The following is an 18,859-nucleotide window of genomic DNA, read 5'->3' as shown; positions in this document are numbered from 1 at the left end:
CAATAGTTCATTTTTGCTTTTATTTCTCTTGCCTTCATGGATGAATCTTGCAAAAATTACTGTGGCCGAGTTCAAAAAGGGTGTTGCCTGTGTTCTCCTCTAGGATTTTGATGGAATCTTGTCTCACAATTAGGTCTTTCATCCATTTTGAGTTTATCTTTGTGTATGGTGCAAGAGAGTGGTCTAGTTTCATTCTTCTGCATGTGGATGTCCAATTTCCCCAGCACCATTTATTGAAGAGACTGTCTTTTTTTTCCAGTGGATAGTCTTTCCTCCTTTGTCGAATATTAGTTGACCATAAAGTTGAGGGTCCACTTCTGGATCCTCTATTCTGTTCCACTGATTTATGTGTCTGTTTTTGTGCCAGTACCACATGTCTTGATGACCACAGCTCTGTAGTACAACCTGAAATCTGGCATTGTGATGCCCCCAGATATGGTTTTCTTTTTTAAAATTCCTCTGGCTATTCGGGGTGTTTTCTGATTCCACACAAATCTTAAAATAATTTGTTCCAACTCTCTGAAGAAAGTCCATGGTATTTTGATAGGGATTGCTTTAAACATGTAAATTGCCCTGGGTAACATTGACACTGCTATTCAACATAGTACTAGAAGTTCTAGCCTTAGCAGACAACAAAAAGAAATAAAAGGCATTCAAATTGGCAAAGAAGAAGTCAAACTCTCCCTCTTCACCGATGACATGATATTCTACATAGAAAACCCAAAAGCCTCCACCCCAAGATTGCTAGAACTCATACAGCAATTTGGCAGCGTGGCAGGATACAAAATCAATGCCCAGAAGTCAGTGGCATTTCTATACACTAACAATGAGACTGAAGAAAGAGAAATTAAGGAGTCAATCCCCTTTACAATTGCACCCAAAAGCATAAGATACCTAGGAATAAACCTAACCAAAGAGGTAAAGGATCTATACCCTAAAAACTACAGAACACTTCTGAAAGAAATTGAGGAAGACACAAAGAGATGGAAAAATATTCCATGCTCATGGACTGGAAGAATTAATATTCTGAATCCCCTTTTGGACACGACCTTCCATTACTGCTGTCTTTAACGTCATCATTCCCACACTCCTGGAATAAACCCACATTGGTCGGGGAGTTTGTTACACGTTTCCGGAACATGATTTGCTGACATTTCACTTAGGATTTTTGCATTTAAAATAAGATTGGCTTGTAGTTCTTTCTTGACAGTTCTCATCTGGTTTTGGTATTGAAGTTACACTAGACTCATAAAAGGGATGGTAAAACCTACTCGTTTTTATCCTCACCAGAGGCCCTGTTGTGAGGTTGGGACCTCTGTTCTTTGATTTTCTTTCCTCTTTATGGTGTGTTCTACCTCTGATGTCACATCTTCCAAGCTGTAGGTACATTTGGGTCTTATTGTTTTTGAATCGGTTTAATGTTCTTTTTCTGGAAGGTTGTTCATCCCAAATGCAATTTCAAATTAGTGTGTATGCAGTTGTTGATAGCATTCTTTTGTGATTTTGTAAAATGTTGGATGCACCTGTATTTGTCTCTGGGGATGTTGTAGGTTTATCCTCTCTCCATCTCTCCCCCATCCCCCTCGGGTCTTGTGAGCACTTCTGATACATCTTTGTTTTCAATGTCATTGGTTCCTACTATGTTTTTAAAAATGTTTCCCTCAAATTCTGGGAGGGTGGTTATTTGCTGTCTTCTCCTTCATACGCACAGTTACCAGCCCGGTGATCTCAGTCCTTTCCAGCGGAGAGTGCCCAGTTTTCTGAGCACAGCACAGCGCCGGCCACATGACTGAGGCTCTTTCATAGCGTTTTCTGTTGTTATAATTGCTTTGTGCTGAGCTCTATCTAATTTCCATTATAAGTTATTCTTTGCTCTCCAGCTATTTTAGAATCTCTTTTTTTTTTTCCAGGCTCAAAAATGCCTTTTAGATGCTCTGGTTTTGTTTTTCTAACTGGCTTGTAATATGATCAGAGACTGGGGTCACTGTGATGCAGACTTAGTGAGATACATGAGACTGACTCAGTGGGCTCACCTGTCATCACCTGTCACAAATGTATGCCTGTGGAGTATGGTGATTCTCTAACCATCGGATACAGAGTACTACATGGGTGTGTTAGATCGGGCTTGTCAACTGTATCGTTAAGGCCTCCATGCAACCTGGCCCCAGAAATTGCAAGTAGCTTCAACCAGACTAGCTCTCCATAGACAGACTGTGTATCTTCTGACTTCCTAAAGGAACTTGGGAGAACCATAAGCAGGTAGAAGCCTGATGGGATTCAACAGAAGGGCAAGGCCTGGGGGCCTTTGGTCCTGAGGGTCTCTATCTTGGTGAACTCAAGTGTCTGAGGGCAGAGTTTGGGGTGAGAGAGGAAACACCAGGTAGGAGAGAGCCGCAGAGAGGGGAACAATCTGCATTTACTCACTCCAGATCCAGGGTCCCTGACCCCTAAACCACACGTGTGCAGGAGGAAATCCAGGAGCCTGGCTGGAAACGACAGCTGAAGCCATGAAAGAGCTCCTAGCTTTCAGAGGATGCTCACCCAAACAGCCCCAGAGCCTACGCTGAAAGCAGCATTCGACATAATCACGAAATGCTGTAAACAATCCCAATGAACTTCAATGTGGGAACGGATACACACCTGGAGATGTACGCACACCGGCGGCAGCAGGGAGCAGGCCACTGACCCCGCAGCCACGTGGGTGCGTCTCTGATGTGTCAGGATGTTCTGTAAGGGACCAGCGACGGGGATCAGGATTAGGTCAGGGCCAACAGGCATTAAGGGTGGGAGGGTAGATCACCCTCAGGAGGCTGGTGACAGCATTGTTCTGTATCCTGATCTGGGTGGTGCGTCTTCACATTTCTGGGTGATGCCCAGCTGTTTTTCAAACCACTGCGCCAGTTCCCATTGTGGTGGCAGAGGGCAAGAGCTCTTGACCCTCTGCACCCCACATGGAGCTTGGTTCCACCAGGCATTTACGTCTTTACCTATCTGGAATGGAGTAATGGTAGATTGGCATGATTTTTTTCATGCAGCTTTACTGAGGTTTAATCCAGATGCCATACAATGCACAATTCAGGGAGTTTCATATATTCACAGGCTTGTGCAACCATGAACATTTCGGTACCCCACAAGAGATCCCGTACCCCTTGGCTGCTACCCCCAACATCGCTGCAGCCCCCAGCAACCACTCACCTACTTTCGTGTTTACATACTGGCTATTCTGGACTTTCTGTACAAGAGGGAGGGGGAATCAAACAATGCCAGTCTTTGGTGACTGGCTTCATTCACTGAGCACAGGGTTTCAAGATTCACCTAAGCCGTAGTGTGTGTCAGGGCTTTATTTCCTTCAGTGGCCAAATAATGCACCATCATGCACACGCAAAACATTCTGTTTTCCTTTCATCAGTTGATGGACATTCGGGTGTTTGCACTCAGTGGTTTTGGTGAGCAACACAGCTGTGAACATTCGTGTGCATGTCTTTGTGTGGAGGTACACTTTCATTTGCCTTGGGTAGACCCCTAGGACGGAAACTTCTGAGTCATACAGTAGCACCATGTTTAACCTCTGAAGGTCCATGAGACTGTTTCCCACGGCGGCTGCACTGCTTTGTGTCTCCAGCAGCCGTGTTCGAGGGCTCCCATTCCTCCCCACCCTCATCAGCACTTGTGCTGTTTTCCTTCTTGATTATAACCATCCTGGCAGGTGCAATGTGCTCTTCATGGAGGCTCTGATTTGCGCATTCCTGATGGCTGACCAGGCTGAGCATCTTTCCACGTGCTTGTTGGCCACGTGTGTGTCTTCTTTGGAGAGATGTCTACTGATGAGAGCAAGTTTAATCTGCATTCCCTGATTACACATGAGGGGAATATCTTTTTTAGGCATTTAACGGCCATTTGAATTTCCGTGCTTGCAGAATGGCTGTTTAAATAGTTTGCCCATTCTCTATTGCGTTATTTCTTCTGGTTCCTTACCGATTTGCGAGAGTTGACCATTTATTCTGGGCACTACTTTTTTGCTTTTAAGTGTGTTCCAAACACATTGTCCAATTTGTGGCTTTTCCTTAAACCCCTTTTTATGATGTCTGGATACTTAGAGTGGAACTTAGAGAGTTAACTAGATTTAAATGTAGTAAAATAAACCGATTATATTCTCCTTTCAAATTTAGTTTAAGTAAAGCTTTTCTTGCCTTAGGTCGTGAAAATATTCTCCCATAGTCTTTCTTAAATGTTGGGGACATTGACCTACATAAATGGTTTGCATATTTTTCATCCACATGCATACCCTCTTGTCCCAGCACCACGTGCTAGAGTGATTGTCCTGTAGCGCCAGCATCACCCTATGTCTACTGTTCAAATACGCATGGCCTGGCCTCTGGAGTTCCATTCTACCCCCTTCTGATTGGTATTCATTCAATGTGCATGCCAATACCATACTATCTTAGTTGTGTGCTCTGATGTCTGCTTGGGGACATTCTCCTGACTTTTCATTCTTCCAGAGTTTTGGTCCTCCTAGCCCTTTACATTTCTTCATAGATATTAGTTTATCAATTCCCACAAAACGTCAGTGAGAATTTTGATCCAAACTGCATTTAATCTCTAGGTCCTTTTGGGGATAACAGGCATCTTTAGAATATTGAGGATGCAAACAATAGATGTACCTTCATCCATCATGCACTCATCCATTCATATGGTGAAGTATGAAGAAGAATGCATAATCCACATGTATGCAGTTCAACAAAGGGTTGTAGAGGAAACTGTCATGCAATCCTCACTCAGGTCAAGTCACGGGACATGGTTGGCACTCCAGAAATGTCTCAGAATCCCCGTGCAACCATAACCTCTTCTTGCTTACCTAGTAACTGCTAGCCATTGATACATATTATTCTTTTTTTAAGATTTTATTTATTTATTCATGAGAGACACAAGGAGAGAGAGAGGCAGAGACACAAGCAGAGAAAGAAACAGGCTCCATGCAGGGAGCCTGACGCGGGACTCAATCCCCGGTCTCTAGGATCACACCCTGGGACGAAAGCAGTGCTAAACCGCTGAGCTACCCAGGCTGTCCCGATGCATATTATTCTGATACCATCCCAGTACCATCTTTGCCAAAATCTTGGTAATCGTCCAATATCCATCAATAGTAGAGTGGATAAATAAATGTGGATAGTTACACAATGAGTACTCCAAGGCAATGAAAGTGAGTGAGTTACAGAGGCATACATTATGAAGGATGCAAATGAGCCAGCATATATCTCTGATACGTGATGTGTGTATGCATGTGTGTGTGCATGTATATATGCATGCGCGTGTGTACATGTATGTGTGTGCATAAGCATGTGCGTGCACATGTATATGGTTGCATATCCATTGTGTACATGTGTGCATATAGTATGTGTGCACACACAGAGGCATATATGTACATGTGTGTGGGAATGTGTGGGTATGGATGGATGCATACACACATTTGCATACATATGTGCTAATGCATGTGTACGTGTGCTGTACATGCAGAATATGTGTGCCTGCATGTATATGTATATGCATGTACATTTATATAGGCACGTGTATATATGAATCTGCATGCACATGCATATATGCATGCACACGTGCATATATGTACACACAGTACATATGTATGCACTTGTATGCATGTGTTGTATATGTATGTGCATGCATTGCATCTGTGTATATGTATGCATGCATATATAAGTGTATATATATGTACATATGCACATAGGCACATGTATATATGAACTTATCAATATTTGATAAGTTTTGATGTACTCAAGTGGCAGTTTCAACAATATCACCCTCTGTTTTTGCACAAATGGATATACTGCAGCAGCGTAGGAGGGCCTCTGAGGCCCCACATCCTTCCTAGCATGTGGCATTTTCAGTTTTATATTATCACCCACGTAGGGAGTGTCATATTATTATACTTGCAATTCACATTTCCCCGACTGTCAATAGCACATTTTTAATATAATTATGAAATTTGGAAATGTTATTTTGTGATGTGCCAGTTCAGGTCACTTACTGAATTTTCAGTAGGATTACCTGCTCTTTCCTTACTGAGTTTCAGGAGCCATTTAGATCTGAATAACAGATGCTCTCCAGCTTCATACATAATGTTTTCACTGTTTGTGGGGATGCACTTCGCCAACTTTGTTGAGATATAGTTAAATACAATCGCATACACAGACTTTAAGTCTGTGGAGCATGATTTGGTTTAAAATAGGCACACTCACTGAACTCTGACTCTACTAGGATATACAACATTTCCATTTCTCCAAGAAATCGGCTTATGTCCCTTTGCAGTTAATCCACATTGTACTGCCTACCCTCGAGTTCCCGTGTGTCTGTTCCAGGCAACCACTGATCTGACTTCTGTCAACAATAAATGAGTTTTGTTTGCTCTAATTTCATAGGTATTAATTTTCATCTGGCTTCCTTCACTCAAAATAATGTCTGCAGGATTCACCCGTGTTGGTGTGTGTTTCAGTGGTAGATCTGTTGTCATTATTGGACTCGATTATGGCAGATTTATTTGTTCCGTCAACAGTTGATGGACATTTGAGTTGTTTCCAGCTTGGGGCTACCATGACTAAGCTGCCCTGAATATCTGGTTGTACCTTGTAATTAATTATTTACTCACTGGTTTTCACCAGTCAAGTCCTGTACAACATTTTCAGAGTCAGAAAACACTTTTACAGATCTCCTGAGCTTACCATTATAAAACTTCCTGAGCTTTTAAAAGAGAGCTTTATTACTGTACATTACACTGTGAATATTTAAAGTGTACAATTTGCTAACTTTTGATATACATTAGACCCTCAAATGTCTTCACATCCTTTTAGTGTCTGTTTCTCCCTCCCAATCCATCCCTAAGCAACAACTAGTCTTCATCAGGTGGATCACTGAGATTCTCTCTAGTGTCATTTTTCTTTATCCTTGAGGATCATCTAGTATTTCTCCTCATGCAGGTCTGCTGGCAATAAATCCTCTCACCTTTTATCTAAAAGCTCTTATTTCACTCCCATTTTTGAGGCTTCTTTCCCCAGATACAGAATTCTGGTTGACAGGTGTGTGTATATCAAAGCACTTCAAATATGTCATTCCAGGGGCACCTGGGTAGCTCAGTGGTTGAGTGTCTGCCTTCAGCTCAGATCATGACCCCGGGGTCCTGGGATTGAGTCCCACATCAGGCTCCTTGCGAGGAGCCTGCTCCTCTCTCTGCCTATGTCTCTGTCTCTGTGTGTCTCTCATGAATAAATAAATAAAAATCTTTTTTTTTTTAAATATCGTTCCATTGTCTCCTGGCCTGCATTGTTCTAGGTGAGCAATCAGACATAATCTGTACTGTTAGCCCTGGTAGGTAATGTATCATTAGATATGATTTTCTTTTTAAATATCCTGACTGATCTTCAACTTAAAAGTCAATGTTTTTTGTCAAATTGGTGAAATTTTCATCCAGTTTTCTTTAAATATTTATTTCTGTGACTTTCTCACTCTATTTGCTCTTGGGGAGTCCAATTACACTTACACTAAACTATTTGATATGTTCTGATAGGTCACTGGATCTCTCTCTCTCTCTCTCTCGATGATTGTTGCTGGTCTGTCTTTGACTACACGGATACTGTCTTCTGTAGTCATACTGCCAGTAAGGCCATTCAGTAAATTTTTCATTTCTGCATTGTTCTTTGGAGTTCTAGAATTTCTGTTTGGTTCTATACAATCTTAATTCCTCTTCAACATTTTCCTTTATGTTCATGTATTAAGACTATCCTTTAAATCTTGAACATATTTATAATAGCTGCTTAAAGAATGCTAAATCCAAACTTGGAGTCATTTGGGAATCTATTTCAATTAACTGTTATTTTTATTGACCAGGGGTCATATTTTTAAAGTTTCTTACATATCATCATTTTGATTGTATATTTGCCTACTGTAGTCGACACTGTAGGATTCAACTCTGTTTCTATAACACTGACTTTGTTAGATACCACATCTCAGTGGGATTAGATAGTGTTTGTTGTTCTGGGTCTGACTCATTTCACTGAGCATAATATCCTCCAGGTTCATCCATCTTGTCACAAGTAGAAGGACTGCTTTCTTTTTTTAAAACCCAAATAATATTCCACTGTATGCATGTGCCACATGTTCTTCATGCATTCATCTGCCATTGGAGAGTTAGGTTGTTTCCATCTCTTGGCTGTTGTGAATAATGCTGCAATGAACATGGGTGTTGATCTCTCTGAAATCCTGTTTTTATTTCCCTTGGGTAAATTCTCAGAAGTAGAATTGGGGATCACATGGTATTGCTATTTTTACATTTTTTTGAGGACCCTCCATACTATTTTCCATAGTGGTTGCACCAGTTTGCATTCCCACCAACAGTGCGTGAAGGTTCCTTTCCTCCACATCCTTTCTGATGAATACCTGTTGTTTCTTGTCTTTTATATTCTTAGTCATTCTGACAGGTGCAATGTGATAGCTCAATGTGGCTTTGATGTGCATTTCCCTGGTGATGAGTGATGCCCAGGAGCTTTTCATTATCTGTTGGCCATCTGTATGTTTCCTTTTGAGAAATGTTTATTCAGGTCTCTTGCTCATTTTTAAATCAGGTTATGTGTTTTCTTGTCATTGAGTTTTTTGCTTTATTTTTAAAGGATATTTTATATTTTCAATGAGTATAGAATTCTAGGTCCGTAGATTTTGTTTTCAGTCTTCGATGGAATCACTCCATCTTTTGTGGGTTTTGTTAGTATTTCTGCTGAGAAGGTGGCTGACAGTTTACTTGTTGCTTCCATTCAGGTAATTTATCTTTCTTACTTGGCCCTCTTTAAGATTTTCTCTGTCCTTAGTACCTGTAATATGTCTAGCTGTGGGGTTTTTGTTTTTGTTTCGGAGCTTATAGGGCTTCTTTAATCTGTGACTTGGTGCTTGGGTCCATTTTGCAAAGTCTCAGCCATGATGTCTTTGACATAGTGTTTGGGTTCTAGCCACTCTTTCCTTCCAAAGTCCAATTACATGTGAGATATTTCCATTATGTCCTGTATAGCTCTTCTGTTCCTTTCTGTGTTTTTTAAAAGTCATTTTGTCTTTCTTCCAGTTTAAGAATTCTCATTTGAGCTGCATCTAATTTGCTGTTAGATCCATCAAAACACCACTGAGGGGATTTCTTTTGTGGAAATCCCATTAGATTCTTTTTCATAATTTCTAGTTTTCTGCCAAATTTCTCCACCTGGTTCCTTAAGTTCTTGCACATCACAATCTGAGGATTATTAGTAGTGATGTTAGAGACACTTCTAGCTCCAAATCTTTCGTGGGTCTTTTCCTATTGTTTATTTTACTTCTGTTCACAGTCAGTCCCCATGTTTTGCCATGTGTGCTCACTTCTGATAGAGCACCAGGCCTGCTGCTTAAAAAATCCAAGAGATAATTAGAAGCTCTGCAGGATATTATCACCTCCAGAGAGGGTTTTCTTGGGTGACCATACAAAGGAGAATCATTTAAGTTCAGGCAAGCATTGAGTTGATTCCAAGTGGGATTTCAGTTCTTGAAAGGGTGAATCCACTTCAGCTCATTCTTCCTCCTTGAGGGTGGCACAGGGTCCTGTCAGTGTCTCTAAGACACTGTCCTTCTCGCTGTGGAAGACGACTCGTAGCTCTCCTCAACTCCTCAAAATTTCAGTGACAGAAATTGCTGCAGGAAAGTGTTATCTCCCAAAGAGAAAAAGTGGTCCCAGAGGCTGACCTTACCCCCCTCTCCTTCCCTCTTTTGTTCTGGCTTGGACAGATAATAACCATGATAAGCTCTCTAATGTCTTGAAAAGGTCTTTGAGGGCATTCCCCACCCCCCACCCCCAGCTTTTCTAGTTGTTCTCAGCAGCAGAGTTGGTCAAAACAATGTTCTTGGCCATTCAGACACTGAGTTCCTCCCCACTCTCTGGGGATTGCCTTTGTTCTCTGGAAAGCCTAGCTGTAGTGTTTAAAAGGATCAGTTTCCCATGTGGCTATTTTGTGTGTGGAGATATTTAAGCCCTGTATTCTCCATTTTGCTATAAATTACAAGTCCCTGCTCATTTCCTTAATTGCCTCCCAGCAGAATGTAGAAACTTCTTTATGTGCAATCACAGAGAAGGGTGGTCTTGGGGTGTATGGGTCCATCTTGGTGATGGGTCAGCACTCAGACCAGGTGACTCTAGAGCTATTAAAAGTAAAATTCTCTATTTTCATTTTGATCTGAGTGAATGTGAACAGTGCCCTATCCTCTCTGTTGGGCTCTGGAGGAAACATATTCCACACTTGGGAATTCTGCTCTGGCCCATAACCTGGGAGGCACAGAAGGCTGCCAGCCTAGACAGGCCCTGGGGAAGGCCCAGGCTACAGAGCGAGAAGCCTCGCCTGTTGAAGCATACAGTCCCACAAATCCTATGGTATTTTAAAAAATACTTTATTTACTTCTTCACGAGAGACACACAGAGAGAGGCAGATACATAGGCAGAGGGAGAAACAGCCTTCTCACAAGGAGCCCGATGCAGAACTCGATCTCAGGATTCTGGGATCACGCCCTGAGCCAAAGGCAGACACTCAACCGCTGAGCCACCCAGGCATCCCAGATCTTATGGTATCGAAGTGTCAACCAAGGAATCAGATGCAATGGGGATACAGCCCAGAATCATGTATGTTTTGAGAAGCAGCCTCTGCATGCTGCGGCTGCTGCCAGAGACAGAACTGCCCATGTGAGCTGGATGGACGGGTTCTGCTGTCTGTGCACATCCGTCATAGGACCACCAGAAATCCATGGTGGAAATGGTATTCCAAGATCCACCCCAAGCAGAACCAGAGTGCACATGTAAGCTACATGACCAACTAGTCTAGACCACCATGTCGCCCACCATAGTGCCTCCCAACCCAGCTCATGCCTGTGGCCACAGGGCAGTCCCCTATGACCAAGAAAAAGAGAAGGAGGAAGCCTGAGCATGCCTTCTGGAAGGGTTGGCTCAGGTGCAGGTGCAAGGCGAAACACATGGCAGCTGCCTGATGTCCAGTCACAGGTGGCCATGAAAGATATTGGAGGACGAAAGCCTCTCCAATGGGTGGAGCCGACAGCAATGCATCTGAATGCCCACATTGTGTGGAAGGAGAAGTGGGACAGGCTGCGGATATGGACAGATTCCTGGGCAGGAGCAGTGGAGGGAGGGAGGGACTGGCAGGTCAGAAACAAGGAGGTCAGGTAGAGGCACACGGATGGACACAGAGAAGGTGCAAAGTGGAAGATCTATGTGTCATGTGTAATGCTCACCGGAAAGCACGTACCCATTGGTGTTGGGCCCAAGGATGTGGAGTAAGTGCTGTGCTCTGGGTAAATGCATGAGAAGACAGTGATTGAGAGCCACAGGGTACTCCTGGGACAAGGCAACATCCAGACTGTGGCCCAAGGACACAGGTGTTATCTGGGACCAGGTCCACTCTGAATGAGGACAATCCCAACAGCTTCAAAATGTGCATGAAGCACTTATGTCAGCCCAGGCATGGCCACACGGGGTAAAAGCACAAAATTGGAAGTGCCCCACATGCCCCACATGAATAAGCCACAGGTCCCACACTCACTGAGTCCTGTGTGGTAGATGAAGGAGGGAGAGGTCCACATGGTGTGGCCAGCTGACCTCCAGGACTGCGGTGGGAAGTACAGGGGCACCAGCAGTCGTTGTGTTACCAAAGGTCTGGGGTGTGAAAACACAACATTTTAAACAGGAGGCAGCTAGAAGTTCCTACAGGCAAGAGAGGAAACAGCCCAAAGGAGCCAGGGAGTGGGGGTGGCCTTGCCCTGTGTCCACTGTGATCTCAAATCACAGAAATGTGTGAGGTAGTATAAACCACAAGAAAAAAAAATAAACCACAAGAAAGCCCAAGTGGCAAAAGCAAGTCCCCAAGTGAGAGACAGTGAGAAAAAGTGAATTGGGCTGGCCATCCAGTTGGTGATTTAACCATCCAGAAAGTTTATTTCAAGACACTTTAAAACACAGTCATTTGAGGACATCTGTCACAGTGGGTTGTATGTGTGTAATCGTTTTAAGTGCCATTAGGAAACAAGATTTCCAACATAAGACAGACTGAAATATACAGTTTAAGGAGTCAAGAAAAATCTTGAAATCCCACACTCGAATTAGAAATACAGTGTGATTCCAGAATGTATTTTATTTTTAAAAATATGTTTTTCCTAAGCCAGTCACAAAAACATTGCAAGATTACACCCTCATTCGGTCCCTGGAGTCCCTAGATTCACAGAGATAGAGAGTGGACAGTGGTCACTTGGGCCAGGGGAGGAATAGGGGTCATTATCTCCTGGGGACAGAGGGTGAACAGTGGTCACAGTGGGGGAGGGACAGGGTTAGTGTCTTCTGGGGGCAAAGAGTGGACAGTGGTCACATGGCTGGGGGAGGGATGGGGGCAGTGTCTCCTGGGGACAGAGTCTCCATTTGGGATGATGGACAGTCCTAGAGATGGACAGCAGGGACTGCCACACAACAGTGTGAATGTGCATAGAGCCACTGAGCTGTGGCTTAGATGAAGACAGTACGTTTTATGCTATGTGTTATTTTACCACCACCACAACAAAAAAAAGTTGGAAAAAAACATGAATTTCCCAATTCTATTTCCCAAAAGACCTAGAAACAGTGGCCAAATCAGCAGCCTTGAGGACTCTGCTGTCCAAAGTGGGGCCTCTGAACACGCACAAGAATCCCTGTGGAGAGCTCTCAGGATCCTTGGAGAAATGGCTGGTTCCAGGACCAGACAACACTTGCACAAGATGCACGGTTATTGTCCAGTCCACTGTGTCACTTCAGGACGACTCACTGGTCAATGGGGAGGGGTTCCCTTTGGCCAAAGACAGGCAGTTTGGGCACCAGTGAAGAGAACGGGGACAGCAAACTGGGACACACCTCGTGGTGACCCCATGAGTCATGAAGGCATGCACCACGCCCTGGATGCACGCCGGGCCGGTGACTCGCTGCCCGCCAGGACTAGGGCAAAGGCAAAGAGATTCTTCAGAGTTAGCTAAGGCCCTTAAGCAGTTGCTTTTGGGTTAATCAGGGAGGTCTTCCTGTTGGACTCGAGCCACTCAGGCGAGCCTTTCGAGAAGGCTCTAGGCCTTCTCTGTGGTCAGAGCCCAGAAGCTTCTCTGCGGGAGATCCTCTCTGTGCCACGGGCTCACTGGGAGGACACAGGTCTGCCTAGCATTCTGCCTCGTGGCCATGAGCTCAGCCGACAACTGCAGTGGGTCCTTGTCCAGTGGGGCCTTCGGATGAGAACACAGCCCTAGCCAGCCGCCTGCCTGCAGAGAGCCCAGCAAGGCATGCTGGGCCTGCCGACCCATGAAGGCTATGGGAGGACAGCATCAGGGTGCTGTCTCAGTGGAGCCACTATGTCTGTGGTAATTCCTTACACCACATAGGAAATACCAGGAAAGCCAAGGCAGAGAAGCTGCCATCTGGGACACGTTTGCTCTATAATGAGCTGGAGAGTCAATGTCTTGGGCTCTGCAGGCCCTGGCTGCTCAGAGCCAGCTCTGCATTCACTCCCCATGCCCGCAAAGCAAGTGGCCCTACAGCTGACACGGCCTCATCCTGAAGGACACATGTCCAGGTGGTTCTGATGGACTTTCTGTTTTAGGGCCTCATAGGTGGGAAGCAAGGTCAGAACCTATTCTGAGCCCAGTCGGGCTGTCGGCAGCATTTGGCCCTTTGTAGGTGCAGGACGCAGGGTGCCGAGTGCCGTGTGCCGGCTGGCTGTGAGCAGGGGCATCACTCAGTCTTGGGGAAGCCTCCTACCCCATGTCAAGTCTCCCTGAGAACTGCTCTGATGCCCTTTTCTGACACCAGCTAAAGAACAACTCTGCTTTTAAAGGCCTTGTGTGATTAGATTGAGCCCACCTGAAGAATCTCTATTTTTAAGTCACACTGATCGGCCTAATTATAGTTGCAAAACCCTTTTCGCCAAATAACAGAAGCACAAGAGTGATTTTTTTTTTTGTATTCAACTTCTGGGAATTAGGGCCAGAAATCTGGACAGTGGAGCTGTGGGGTGAGGGGGGATCTTAGGACCCAGCCCACTGCTGCCATTGTACCACGAAGGAAGCCATAGATGGTATGTGAACAAATGTGTGAGGCCATGTTCCAATAAAACTTTATTTACAAAACAGTGGTGAGCAGGATTTGGTCTATGGCTGCTGTGGCTTGCTGGCCAAGTGTCAGCAAGTGTCCCAAAGTTTCACTAGAAGCTGCTAAAACCTTGACAACTGTAGATGGGGAACCTGATGGCAGGTGGCTCCAGCTGGCCACACCCCGCCCACTGACAGTGGAGGGGACACACCAGCCCTCATGTGCCTTCCACCTCTGAGGCAGTCTTGCTGAAAAACTTGACCTCAAATCAATCAGGTCTAATGAGAAATGCAGAGTGTGGAAACAACATCCATAATATCTGGGATGGTGGAAACCCCGTAAGACACATAAACTTCTTCCTTCAAAAACTCAATGATGAGAACTGTACGGGGGACTTACTAATAACAGGGGGCCCCAGAGACATGGTAGGACATGAGTTCTGTGGGATCTAGATGTGAAGAAGTCACCCCAAACCCATTTGTGAGGCACATGGGAAAATGTGAGGACCTACAAGGATGACCAGAGTACCTTCCAGATGTGATGGTGGGAGGGGAGGCACTGCCATGGAGAGCGGAGGGCCTGTGGCCGAATGATGTGTGTCTGGGTCTTGCTTGAAATTCATCTGGACAGTGAATCGAGGGGCTGCTGGTTGACAGTGACCGAATCTGGGTTGGGATCCTAATGTTGTCAGCACTCTGGTCTGTGTGCAGGATTCTCCAGCTGCAATGCACTGTCTGAACGGGCAGGCCGAGGGGAAGAGGGCCTGGCAGTTTTGGGGTAGTTGGGCCCATCCCATTAGAAGGATTCAAGGGGAGCAAGGATCTGCGTGGGGGCCGGGCCCAGGCAGGGTGGCCGGGAGCTCTCCTGGACCACTAAGTGTTTGTGAGGGGGGGCCAGCATGTGTCTCAGGGACCCCTTTTCCCCATGTGGCCCCAAAGGACATGGTTCCCATTCCCAGGGATGTCCACGGGGTCCTGAAGCCCACCACAGACACCCTGGGACCCAGGAGCCCCAGAGAGGGGGTGAGAGTGGGCCCCACAACTCCAGCAGCAGACCCTGCAGATGAGGACGAGTCAGTGACCATCACAGAGGCCTGTGCAGTTCGCCTCTATCTCCCTCATTGGCCTGCAGGCCCCTGCGGTGGGTGCTGCTCTGCCCGGTACTGGGGTCAGAGGCAGGCTCAGGCACCAGGGTCCTGGCCTCTGGCATCTTCTGCTATTCCAGAGCCTGGCCTGGACACTGTGGGACCCTGTTATGTCCCACCTGGGTCCCCTTAGGTACAGGACCCTGGCCCTGCTCAGGTTAGAGCCTGAGCAGTGGGTGGAGCTGCTGTGGCCCATGGGCCCCCATCCCGTGGCCACCCCTGCCTTCTCTCTTGCTGAGCAGGCCAGGGCCTCGGGCTGGTCAGTGGAGCTCCCACATCCTCTGGTTGGCCCTCAGGCCTGACCCCACTCACCAGCGTGGAGAGACGTCCAGGGGCCTCGGAGCTCTGCAGCATCTTGATGAGTCCTGCCACTGGGGTGGCCTGAGTGTGCCCCCAGTGTCTGGTCCCTCCAGCACATGAGGCCCCTTGCATCTTCCCCCAGTAAGGTCTTGGGGAATGGCTTCAGGAGCCCCCAATCCACATGGCCCAAAGCTCCTGGGAGAACTGCATGTCCCTTTCTTGGGGACCTTGAGACCAGCAGAGTCCTTGGGCACCACCACTTATGCTTCACTCCCGAGCTGACCTCAGGCATGTCCACCCTGGCTCATCCTCTAGATTTGTGTTTCCAGAACTTCTTTGGCTTCAGGAGCTGGGTTCTTGTGAGCCTGGGTCAAGACTGCAGGGAGTAGGATGTGGGGGGAAGGGCAAGAGGGGATGGATGGGTGAAGGGAGGACAGGAAGGCATGGTCATTGGGGTCTGAGGACATCCCTTCCAGGGCAGGCCCCAGCCCTCCAGGGTCCCTGTCCTGGGACACACAGTATCCCCAACCTGTAGCCACAGCAGGCTGGTGCTTCCACAGCAGGAACTAGCCCTTTGCTCACTTGGGTGGAGCAAATCCTGTGCCATCTTGGTGCAAAGCCAGCTCAGGGCTGAGCAGAGGGGTAAAAGGGAGGGCAGCTGGGCACCTGTCAGGGGCTCCTGGTGCAGAAGGGGCCGTGCCGCTGGATCCCTGGGGCTCCCACGGCCAGAGGCAGGTCTATGGGCCTGTGCTGCTGCCTCTGTGCTGAACACCTGCTACTCCTTCAGCCTGCAGCCCCCACCCTTCCCATCCCCGTCTCCTTCCCCCGCAGTCCTTTAGGTCTCAGAGTATCCTGAGAACAAGGACCCCTGCCCAGGAGCTGTCTGCACCCCTGATCTGCCGCAGTGTGGGCCTGGGCTCCGTGCCCCGACTCCCAGTTGCAGGAGTCGAGGGGCTGCTCTGTGGGGTGGGCCTGCTTGGACCCTGGGAGCTCCTTTTTCCAAGGTCAGGGTCAGTGGAGAGGTCTCTTGCCCCTGGCCAGGTCCAGTGCCGAGGAGGGCCACAAGGACGGGGAGGCCCAGGGGGTTGCTGGAGGCTGGAGGTTGGACTGGGAGGCTGGCAAAAGAGCTGGAAGCACAGACTGGGGCCAGGGTGGGCTCTCCACCTGTAGATGTAGCCACGAGCCATGGTGCTCGTGGGTCAGAGAGAAGAAGGCAGGGCTGGGGACTGGCTGGGCAGCAGAGGCCTCTCCCCCATCCCACTGGACAAGGCTGGTTCTGGGCCGGGTGCCTCCCCCTTGAGACCCTGTGTGCCTCCTTGGGGGCCAGGCCTGTGGTCCAGCGGTTAGAAGCAGGGGTAGAGGCAGCCAGAGAACACGGGGCCACCAAGCCAGTGCCCAATCATGCCCTGGCTGGAGGGCCATCTGCCCAAGGGCCAGGGCAGTGCCTGCAGGAGTCTGTGTGTGACCATCCGGCTAGGCAGTGGGGTGTGCATGAGCCTGGGGTCTTTGTGGGACCAGGACTCCTGCCCCCAGAGCAGGCTCATGTGTCTGAGTCCATGTGAGGGCAGGACGAGTTGTCTATGGGGTAGCCTGGGGGGCACCCGGCGTGGCCTTCTGAGCATCAGATCTCCTGGTGCAGAGGCCAGGGGAGTCATCTGTGCTTCCTGAGAGCAGCCTGCAGGTTCTGAGGCCCCGGCTGGGTGCAGGGTGGCACCTCACAACCAAGGGAGGGGAGGCCCCTCTGTACCATCCCGTGGGCCAGTGGGCCTGTGGGCCGGGGGCTGGAGCTTCTTCCCCTCGTCCCAGCTGCTCCTCTGCCGCAGGCCACTCCCCATTTCGTGACCTCACCTGCCCCCGAGGAGCCACTCCTCCACCCCATCGTCTCAGCTGGTCCCAGGGCCTGGGTGCTGGGTAGCGACCCTGTGCCCTTCTGGTTCCTCTCTCCCTCCCTCCCAGCCACATGGTGCCTCCATCCCTCGCCTTTGATGCCTCCACGTCTCGGACATCAGGTGGCCCTCTGGCTGGGGGGCTGGAAGGGAGGCCTGAGATCTGGAAGTCAAACCTCTTTTGGCGATGACCCGACTCTCCAGGGTCCCCGCCAGCAGGGCCCTGAGCTTGTTTGGGGGCAGGAGGGGTCCCAGGGTGGAGGGCTGCTTGGGCAGGCCTCCGGTCAGAGGCTTCTGCTTAGAGCAGGGCCCCCCGGGAGGGCTGATATCCAGGAAGAGGGTCCCCAAATGGGAACTCTGTGGGGAGGGGGCCCAGGATGAGACTTCTGGCCGCTCGGGGTCCGGGGCGGCCTCTGAGAGGAGGGTCTGGCCGCTGCCGGCTGAAGGGGCCCGCAGAGACGTGCGTACGGAAGGGGGCGCCCACACGCCTGCCAGGGCGGCCGCGGGGCTGGGCAGCGGGCGGAGCCAGGCCGGGCGGCAGGGAGGGAGCACGGGGTCGGGCGGGAGCGGGAGGTCAGGCCTCCAGGAGCGGCCTGCGGACAGCAGGGGGAGCTTGGAACCTTACTGATCCGGCCCGGCCGGCCACCCCGCCACCCTGCCACCCGGGGAAGGGGCTCCGAGGGCCTGCGCGCTCCAGGGGCCTCAGGCCACCGGCGATGGCAGCCCTGGGGACCTGTGGGGAGGGTCCTGGGCCAACCAGGCCTCCCTACAATCACCCGTGGAGCGCCAGCCGTGTGCTGGGAGGGAGGCTGGGGAGCACCCAACACACCTTGCGGACACCCCGAAGGCCCTGCAGGCCCAGAACACGGCTGTGTAGGGACCACTGGCTCCCGTGTCTCTGTTATGAGGCGTCACTGCCCTTGTCCATGGTCTGTGCATGGACCGTGGGGTTTCTGTGAGTGGTGAGGTATGTAGCCACCGCAGGCTCGGTGTGCCCCGCTCACTGTCCCACCTGCAGCTCAGGAACCTGAGAGGTGAATAGGAAGGGGGTACACCTGCTGCAGACCTGTCTATAAGCCCTCCCAGGGCCCCATCAGCCTCAGCCCATGGCCCGCACTGCCCCCTGGGCTTGGGTCCCCACATCCTGGGGTCCCCCTGCCACCTCCCCACATCTGCTTGAGAGCAGGGTCCTGTGCATCTGCCGGAAACCCAGGTGGGCCTGCCACATCTCCGGGGAAGGCTGGGGGGTGGCAGTGGTGGTGGGGACCGGGCCAGCGGCCATGCCTGAGCTGGGCTGGAGTGGGTAGGGGCAGGACCAGGGCCCACAGGGAGTGAGGGACGGAGGGGAGGACAGTGTGG

The sequence above is a fragment of the Canis lupus genome, chromosome 21 (assembly GCF_048164855.1).
Source record: "Canis lupus baileyi chromosome 21, mCanLup2.hap1, whole genome shotgun sequence".
Taxonomy (NCBI): Eukaryota; Metazoa; Chordata; class Mammalia; order Carnivora; family Canidae; genus Canis; species Canis lupus.
The sequence above is the reverse complement of the archived record's forward strand: the minus strand, read 5'-3'. Positions refer to the sequence as shown.